The 10,539-nt window shown below is 33.9% G+C and overlaps 1 long non-coding RNA gene across 4 annotated transcripts; it reads left to right on the plus strand.

The window, feature by feature from the left end:
* The first annotated feature begins 5,322 nt into the window (after window positions 1-5,322).
* LOC113283581 lies at window positions 5,323-9,538 on the plus strand. 4 transcript variants are annotated; one of them, XR_003327525.1, is made up of 6 exons: window positions 5,323-5,503; window positions 6,117-6,234; window positions 6,345-6,509; window positions 7,056-7,203; window positions 8,419-9,166; window positions 9,289-9,538. It is a non-coding gene; the product is annotated as an uncharacterized LOC113283581 (long non-coding RNA). The 4 variants fall into 4 exon arrangements; XR_003327526.1 differs by lacking the exons at window positions 8,419-9,166; window positions 9,289-9,538 and adding an exon at window positions 8,114-8,404 and having other exon boundaries at window positions 5,332-5,503; XR_003327524.1 differs by having other exon boundaries at window positions 5,333-5,503; window positions 8,419-9,538.
* The last annotated feature ends 1,001 nt before the right edge of the window (window positions 9,539-10,539 follow it).

A 10,539-nucleotide genomic window follows, 5' to 3' on the forward strand; every position in this document is an offset into this window, starting at 1 on the left:
ATTGTTGAACTGGTGGAGGTACTGTATTGCAACTGGTGATGGTGCTGTTGTGTTTTGAATGACAGTTGAAGTGAAGATCATGTATGAGATGTGTAATGGTGGTGGTGTTGTTTTGGTGGTGACAGTTAATGTAAGTTGCATGTGATATTGAGTTGGATTGACAGTATTGTTAGAATAAGAAATTAGTGATTTTGTTGAGTTAAACCTCCAAGGGAAGGCTTGCAACTGCAATGGCAGGTAAGGAGAGTTTGTAATTGATGTAATGAATTGTTTGAAGTTGATCTGGAATTATAGTTTTGTGTGTATAATGTTGGGTATTGTTCTTGTAATGCTGTTGAAGGGTGATGGAACTGAGCTGTAATGGTGCAAGCCTGAATTCAGGTTGGTAGTGATTATAAAGTGTTTTTTTTTAGTTTTGATTTGTGTAGTGTGTTATTGTTTCAAACCCTTAGTCATCCCAGTCAGTCTAACTGACTCATCTGAATCAGTCTTAATGACTGAGTTAACCCAGTCTTGACTCGTTTGACCAGACTAGACTTTGACTATTGACCTGACTTCGGACGTTGACCGTTAATTGACCATTTTGGCTGTTCGAGACCGTTAGTTGACCAATTAGACCAGGCCTTGGATTCATGGACTTCTTTAGTGGACTTGGGCTTAGCGCTAGTTATCTTATGTTGATGTAGTGGATCACTTATGATCCGAATTAGCCTTTGGCTTATTCTACAAGTGTAGATATTCATAAGACTTAGCTAGGGATTATAGAATCAATCTAATTGGATTAGTAATCTCTTAGATATGTTAAGGATATATAATAAAAGGTGTGGAATCATAATGGGCTTAGAACCATTAGATGGTTCACTTAGCCTATAACTAGAGACTTGTATGAAATTATGTTATGAGCCTTGTGTGAGCCTTGTGTCTAAATTCTTAGAGTTCTTGTATAATTAACAATTAGACTCTATTAACAACGATCTATTCAAAGGACGAACCAGTAGATCGTGGATCTCGAGGTAGGCGTGGCTTGTCATCAAAAGAGATGGGAATACTTTTAACTCTTTTGAAACCATCGTTGTTTTGTTTTATAAAAGTTTATGTTTAACAAACTCATGCATTGTCTAATTGTGCTTTTCATGCATTGTTTAGTTTGTATTATGATTATTCGGTTGATTCTTTGAATCTTTCCATGAATCGGAAAGAACTTGTAATGTTTGTCATTATGAATTGTTATGGGAAATAATAATTTCCATCTGTGGTATATAGGATACACTCCTTCGTATTTATATCTATTTATTTTCAGCTTTTATGCTTATTAGATATGGAAAAACCCGGCATCGATATAGCTATGTAGGTGTGGAAAAACCCGGCATCACTAATATAAATTGTTTGAAGAAGGAGTTTGTCCATATACATGTTTGTTTATTTCAAGTGACTTGGTCACTTGTTGATGTTTGGGAAAACATGAATTGTTTTCCAAATCTTGCTCATGATTTCTTTAAAGTTAAATGTTATTCCTACGGGGCACCCCTTTTAGGGATGATGTGCTCACCCTTTCCCATTTTCAGTTTCAGAGATAGATCAGAGTTGCGCAGCGAAAGCTTCAGGACGTTGAGTCCGTTAGTCGGTTAACTTATGATATGTATATTATGTTGTATAATCTATTTGTAGACCAAATGACTATTTTGTATGTATCATTTGAGAGGAGTTCTTGTATATATATAATTCAGAGCCGGGCTAATACTTGGGTTAAGTTTTTGTAGCAGGTTTCTTAATTGTTTGTTTAAGTAACTGTTTTAGATTCGTAGTGCCTCTTTATTTAGTTAATCTCTTGGATTAGCTAGCTTTGGGGCGCTACAGAAACAATGTTTTACATTCGTTTAAAGGAAGTACATTCATGAACTCGTTTCGTGAATTAAAAGGGAAATAATTAGGCTTATTGGTTCGGTTATTCATTGCAAATCTTTGGATGACCAATATGTGTGAAATGGTAAAACCGATCGTAACTATGTTATGTATTTTGGTATAACTAATCACAATGTCTGACTTATGATTTGGTATGAATGGTTTTTATTAATTGGTGTAACTGAATCACCATGAGATGGTATGATCGATATTTGAAATTGGTGTGACCAATCCTAGTAATTGGTGTAACCGATCCTAGTAATTAGTGTGACCGATCACAGAGTGTTGAGTAATCGATCATTGTAATTGGTAACCGGTCCTGGTAACTGGTGTGACAAATCACAAGCAATACCATGGAAATATGGAACCAATCCTGGTAACTGATATAGCCGGTCCTAGTAACTTGTGTGACCGATCACAAGTATTTCCATATTAAGGTATAACCGATCCTACTGATTGGTAGAACCGATTGAACCCATGTATGTTATTTAATATTTGATCAATCACATAGATATCTTGGAATACAAGTCAACCAATTCTAAACTTGTTTGGAAGTGTGATATAACCGATTTCAAGAATGTAAGTCCATGTAAATATGAATAAGGATTTACAATGAAGAGATGTCAACATACTTTGAACACGTACAATAACTCTTATCAATTGTTCAAAGATATTCCTTACTACTCAAGGAGATCATGTGCGGAAATAAATTGAGAATCTTTTAATTAAGGTTTCTGGTTTTAAATGCTTTAATTACCAGCAATTAAATGCATATCTTTAGAGAATAAAAATTATTAATGTGCATTTACTAATTGAAGATTTTCTATTGAGAGATTTCGAAAATATTGGACAAGCATTTATTGGAATTAGGAAAACCGAATTTTGACGTTTATTGCAGATCTTGAGAATATTTTCGGTTTTGGAAATTCTTTGATGTCCAAACATACTTGGTCTATAAATACCTAAGTTTGCATTTCTAGTAAATAAACTATCCTAAGATCCAGACAAACTTCATTTCTTGTTGTTTCTGGTGGAGCCGTCTATTCGGAGAGGAAAGTATCCTAATTAGGTGAATCTCTTACGACAACTCATTTAAAGACTTATGTGGATCAAGAATCTCTACAAGTATCGTTGGTGGGAAACTAGATAATTGCAGTGTTATTAGTTTGCGATTGATTTGATTGACTAACAGTTGTTGAAACTTTGATTGCACCTAGTTTTTTTATTCTTGAGAATCTTCTCTTCTGATATAAGATTCACTCAAACTAGATCGAAGTATCGATGGGATGTTTAAAACTGTTGTTACATCTAAAGACATCTTGTGATAATCCATTGTTAACAGACTCTACTCTATGTGTGATTGATCATAAGAGATTCAAGTGGTATTGTGCAGGTTATTATTGAAGAATAAATAAGATTTAACGAAGAAGATTTCTTATTAGTTCTCATATCTTTGTATGTGCACAAACCTTGATCGGATGGGATCCAAGTAGAATCGGATTTATTCGATTGATTTGCATGAGATCGGCATCACTTTATAGTTTCTCGTTGATATCTATACTGATTAATTGCGAATCTATACTTAACTACTTTTGTAGTTATTTGATAGATTGATCTAACCAAGCAAGGGAGTTTATTAGATTAAACGAAAGAGCCTTTGCATATGACTTGGGATATCTTTATATTAAAAGAATCAATAGAGTTGTTACCAAACACATTCGTTTTCTCTGCTGTTTGCAATACGATCCAAAGGAATTGTACCAGTGCGTGACCTTCGAAGTCGGAAGCGCAGAGATATTGAGGAAACTAAATGAACTAGGGGTAGTTGCTTGGTCTCAACTATACGAAGTTGGTTTAGATTTTGTATAGCGGCTTAATTATGAGAGTATTCAATTCTTGACTAGGTCTCGGGGTCGTTAACATTGTGTCTTTTACTTTGATTTCCGTATTATAATTGTTTATTATAATAAAGTAAAATACACAAACGTTAACTCCGCATTACTTGATAGTGATCTTATATAGTTTGGTTAAGTCCGAACCTATTATCAAGTAACATACTTCGTTGTCGTATTGTCTCGATCTTTTATCCATAGTCAATTATACAAGTTATCTTGTTGTCGTATTGTCTCGATCTTGTATCCATAGACAATCACACGAAGTATGAACCGATTAGTTTTATTATCTCGACTTTGTCCATAGACGATCACTTTCGGTAGAGGACTTATAGGTTGAAACAAAGAGATTGTGGTGTATTTGGGTACCCTCGTCTTTTCAATGATGACAATGCCGACTGAGACCCCGTAGAAAAATTATAGAAATGAATCAAATAATAGATGGAATGATGGGAATCACTTATCCTATTCTAATGGGATCCATGTCACAGACTAAAGCATTAGTAGGGATTTTCCAAAGCAACTTTCATCCTTACCGAGAACTAAGCTAATTAGAGCGGAGAAAAATAGGATTTCAGGTGAAATTCCGGATTCAATTTTCAAGGATGCTTATTGAAAGTAAGTTTAGATTGATAGCAATAAGTTTACATGTATAACTCCTCGAGGTATTGGTTTGGTTAAGAGTTTGTTGTTACTGTAATGTCCGTTCCAAGCTTTCATTCCTTAATCTGTATTTAGTAAATATCTCTAAGCTTTCATGTTGCCATGGTAATTACAATAGTCGTGATGATTACAGTAAGCTTGAAAAAAAGAGGAGCCAACAATTGTGGAGAAAAGAGATACTTGAATTAGGTTTTTACCATTTTATTTTTTTATAAAATAAAGGGGGATATAGTCATTTCATCACTAATAAAACTGCCCCTAGCTTATATTATGTCTCATATAACCATTAGTATCCCCTAATTTGCGGAGGTATCCCCAAATGTGGGTTCATATTTAACTGAAGTACTTATCAGGTGGAGGTACGTAGTATGAGGTATTTTATTGGACTATCGCGTTGTGATATTCTTCCTTTGTCAATGTTTTTTCCGTTGGGTTTTCTTTGTCAAGATTTTACCGAGGCGACATTTGCGCCTCTATCATTACTCTATTCGTTTTTTATTCCTTTTCCTTTGCTTAGGTTTCCCTTTTGGTTTTACTAGTAAGGTTTTAATGAGGCAATGTTAATTAGTGTGGTGTCATCCAGGGGAGGGGGTTATTAAATAATCATACAGTGGATTTATGCCACACTTACACTCATTTTCATCATCATCTTTTCATCTCCTGTTCACCTTTTCACTTCCCCCATTACTTTGTAACCACCACCATTAGTAGTAATAGGTGCATGCATTGTAACTCCGTTGTAAATGCTCTAATTTATCTAGGATACATGACATAGTTTGGATAACTTTGCCTATGTAAATAGTGGTCGGAATCTATTCGTGGAAAAGATAAATCCATGACCGTGATTTTCCAAGCCGGACCCTTTTTCCGCACGTTTGCCATCGTTTTAGAATGAGAAATGAGTAACCGTATACAGAACAATCGTTTTCTCTCCCATCTCAATGCCAAAATCTCCACCCTCAAAATTCTTCGTTATCCACTGCTGCCTGCCTGATATTCAATTTCTTCGTCTTCCTTCCTTTAATCATTAAACATGCAACACACAGGTACCATTTTGAGGTTTATTTTGCTAATCATGGGTTGTCCTTCATTATTTTGAGTTTTGTTAGTTCTCAAGGAAGATCGATCAGAAAAAAAAATTTGGAACAAAAAATCAAATTACGGTTATGATTTTGTGAGTCTTAGTTCTCTGATTCCCCGAGGCTCAAAATTTTGGTTCATTTTGATTAATTTCAGATTTACTTTCCAGAAAGACAAATCTACAGCTATTATTATTATTATCCTCTTAACCATCCCTAACCCTCTTACCTTCCGTAATAAAAACCTCAGGAATTACAGACCGACGAATTAAGAGAGTGACGGTAACCAGATTCATATTCCTTTGTGGTTTTGTTCCATCCAACTGTCTTTTTGCAGTTTTCGACTTGGTGACTAAAGTAACAACGATTTAGGTTTCAATTTCTTTATCTCACACTTACCATTTATTTTTTTTCTGAAGCTCCAGCTCGAATACCCAACAGTTTTGTTGAATTCTTGAAATTTTATAATATTGCAGAGTTTGAAACAGTAGTAAAGAGCCATAGGACATGAATTATTTTTGATTTGAATCTCCTCTTAAAAATTTCTTACCAGTCAGATTTCTTATTTCTCTTATTGCAGGTAAACATCATCTTTTCAATTGACAATGGTTTAGAAGGAAATCAAACACAATCTTTTGTGGGTCTCGATGCACCAGGAAGAGGAAGGCACGCAGGATTCTCCACCAACAGATCCTAAGGTGATGGCATCCTGAGTCCCAAGTATTTTCATGGTGTTTTTATTTATTTCAATTTGGTTTTTCTACAAATGATTCTTAATTTGGGAACCTCAATACTTGGTGAATATCAGAGTTGGTATCTATTTTGATTGAATGGGAATAACGATAGAGATAATAGTGGTCGTGTAATTATGCTTCAAATCAAGGGATTCGCACACGATGCAAAGTGCTGCTGATATCAGTCTATATTTTAATAATCAAATAGTCAAACTATGGAGCGTTCCAGGAATTTAAAGGTTAGTGATATAATCTAGAAACAAATTTGAGTTATTCATTAAAGTATTTGTCTAGAAATTTTCTTATTTGGGTTTTTTGTTTGCACGAAGAGGGTGTTAGTACTGAAAACTAAACCATAATGTGTATAGCATATAGAAATGCTTAAACTACAATCTGACGATATAGTAATAGCTTCTAATAAAGATGTTGATAGGAATGAGATATCACATTCAATACGGGTACCGTTCATATAGTATCTGATTACTTTTGTGCAAAAGGAATCACTTTCGTGGTAATATTCTTCACCCATTTTGTTTGGATGAATGAGGCGTAACTTAGATAGTTGTGGAGAGTTAAATAAGGTTATACTATGTTTACAAAATACAGTAGTTTCAGTTCTGGGAGGACAAGGAATTCGAGCAGTCGCATTGAAAGTTGCAGAAGATAAAGTTATGTTCTCTAGGGTTAATATATTAGATTCGTACGATACTTTGTTAGACTTGAGTAGATCACATTTCTTTTATCAATGTTATATCCAAGGATTATAAGTGGGTATTTGGAAGCAGGATTGTGTTCGTCATTCAAGTGATGGAAGCGCGAGGATGTGGTTGAAGCTCAACATAGGAATTCAGCCAGTGAAGATTCAACATTTTTGTTTATGAAAGACAGACATTGCAATTTGTACAGATACAAAGCAAATTGCCAACTAAATTGGTGAGTTATGTTAACATTAGTAGTATGTCACTATATTGGATATGGCAGAGAAAAAGTCTAAAATATATATTTGTTCGGTATTGATTTCACCATTCAGTTATTAAACTTGGTTATCGGATACCTTAGCATTTGGCTACTAGAAGATATGTTTTGTTGTGCAATTGTACACACTTGTGGATTCTATGTTTCTTTATGTTCAGCGCAAATCGAATTTCATTTTTGATATGCAATAAAACCTTTGTTAAACATATCCTTAGGCATGTAGCTTTAATAACCAACAAATTCAGCATATTTGAAAAATAAATGGGTAGCTTTTTGTATGTGCAGCTCGAAAACACACGATAGAGGTAACCATTTGGTAACTTAATGGATAGGATTTTGATTTTTCTTCTTCTATCTAGATAGATGTACACATACTGCACATATTCATATCTTTGTGGACTCTTATTTGAAACTTTCTGGACCTGAAATGCATGAAAAGCGACATATAAGTCATTAAAAAAGATGTGATTGTGATTCATTCACCCAGTATCTTTAAATAGCTAATTGTCTTTACATGGGATGGTGATGCTAATTTGAAACATGGACGAGTTTACTTTTATTGTTTTCCAAATCTGAAAATTCAATCAAACATTTTTTTTTATAAAGAAAGCTCTTGGAAATATGTATGGAAAGGCAGTTGTTTTATAAAGTGTCAATGGGTATCAAGTATCCTACTATATTTATGTAAACAAGACTGCACCTATGCTTTTTTATCTTACAAATTAGTTTTAGCAATGACTATGATTTCGGTAACACTACAAATTTAGTTATAGAATGATCAAAAGTTTCCCATTGACGGGTAGATAGTTTTAATCAAATTCCAAATGCATCTCGATGTTACTAATATTATGGGTATGTCTCATTGCAGTAACTGTTCCACAATGGGACAATGGGTGTATGCATTTTTTGGTTTCTTAATCTTGACTGTGCGATTTTAGTTTGAAGTTTCTAGATATCAGGAAGTTATATTTTCACTAAAGTGTAAGATAACTGTAGTACATAACTGTATTTGTTTAGTTCTTTTTCTTTAGGAAATGCTTGCCTATTTTCTTCTTTGTTTCTGCCGTGTTGGACTCTTAATTAGCACCCACCCAAGACGAAATGCCCTACACGAGTTATGTGAATTATCTTACTTACAGTTCGAGCTACTAACATTTTTGAAAATTTTATAAGGGCGGTGGATTTATGTGAGACAGGAGCAACATTCTTAGTCAGATGGTAGATTTTTATTTCACAAGAACAATTCACTTGATATAAGCACCTTGTCTGATGCTAAACCTATTTTAGCTCACATCAGTAAATTATGTACAAACCCTCCTGATTCATATATGGAACCTGTTTTTGGTGGAGTTGCTCCTTAGTTTCTAGCTTATTCCTACCAACCGAAAGAATACTACCATGTGAACTTTTCTGACAAGCGAGATCTAGATTCATCTACAATCCTTTAAATACCAAATTATATACTAGGAATTTAAAATACAGAAGAACGAGAAGAATCAGATAATGGTTGGTGTTTCTTACACCATGTTTGGTGTGCTATGGTGGATTATGGTTGGTGTTTCTTACACCATGTTTGGTGTGCTATGGTGGATTTTTTTCCTTGGTAAAAGGTGGCTTCAGATGGAGTTCAGCAAAGGAACACTCTTTTAAGGGTAAATACTTTTTCTAGGGGTTTGGCACACCATTGTTAAAATTTTAAAGAATCCATCCTTGAAGCTAAGGCGTAGAGAAAAAAATTTAGATATGAAATGAAGTGGCAAGAATGAAACCTTGGGGAGACTTCGAAATTGGGAATTGAAATGCAGTCGTTGGCTGAGCTTTTGTTTGTTCCCCTAGATTTTTCTTTCACAGTTGAAAGCACTATTTGACTTTTCCTTGGTAAAAGGTGGCTTCAGATGGAGTTCAGCAAAGGAACACTCTTGTAAGTGTAAATACTTTGTTCTAGGGGTTTGGCACACCATTGTTAAAATACTTTTTCGTACATGGTTATCGTTTTTTTGAAGTTTTATTAGATTGATTTTTGTATGAATATTTATTTGTCAGATGAAAAGAGAAGAAGTTGTGCCTGAGTAATCTTTATCAAATGCCTATGGCGCGAATTATACGACCTATGATGATGTGTAACTTAGTATCAATCCACGGCTTCAAGCACAGTTTAGCTAAGTTAGCCTATGTAAATGGTGGTTGAGATTTACCCTCCCAATACATAAATCTATGGTTGTAATTTCTCCCATTAAACTATCATTTAATGACCCATTAAGAAAAATCTAAAATAATAAATGATTAAAATCTAATAAATTCCTAACTAATTAGTGTTTCTCACTAATTGGTGATAATAAATAATTAATTAATTCCTCATAATAATGTTTTTCACTAATTACTCATAATAAATGATCTATTAATTTTTTTAATTATAAACTTTCTCTTAATTAAATTAATAAATTTGTATCTCCATTAATAAATAATTCTAGATTAAGGATCTAGAATTTAAAATTGAACATTTTGAGTAAGATTTGAGTATTTGTGGTTCAGAATGGCATAAGTAGTGTTGTGAACTTCCGTGCATGGTTTAATTATTGTATATGATACATTTGTTTGTTTTTCATGCACTCTATTATTTTTGGAAACTTCTTACTGGGCTATGGTTGTTCACCCTTTTTCCTCTCTTTCCACAGAGAACGCGAATAAAGACTATTAGATAAGAAATTATTATACACCACGGAGATTTGGGTATCACGTTTTAAATTTAATTTGATACTTTTTATTTTATAATTATTATTTGAAAGTTTTCTAATTTTAAAAGTAAGATTACATTTCATTTAGTAAACTTAATTGAACTTGAATTATTGAAATTTTTTAAAACGAAAATTTGGTCCTACATGAGTGGCGGTCCGAAATTTTGGACTTCCTAACTGGGTCGGACCCGACCCACAAGGTCGAATATGTGTCCGCTAGAAGTCCGGAAATCCGGGTTGTCACACGCCACCACTACAAAATCACATGATACCACTGTTGCTACCCCCGCAATTGCGCATGCTTTTAATTTTTAATCACAAATGTCATGTATAAAGCTTAGATTGAACAAACTTAAGTCTTCAATTAATTTTTTCTATTTTTTGTTGTTATTATATTCTCTTTTATATTGAAATCTAATATATTTTATTTTAATATACTAAAAACCATTATTCGGCTAATTTTGCATGTGTTAGTGGTGGACCATATTTGTCTTGGGAAAGATAAATCAATGGCCATGATTATCCAGACCATACCCATTTTCTGCACGTGTGCGTTAGG

Source organism: Papaver somniferum, chromosome 5 (assembly GCF_003573695.1).
Source record: "Papaver somniferum cultivar HN1 chromosome 5, ASM357369v1, whole genome shotgun sequence".
Taxonomy (NCBI): domain Eukaryota; kingdom Viridiplantae; phylum Streptophyta; class Magnoliopsida; order Ranunculales; family Papaveraceae; genus Papaver; species Papaver somniferum.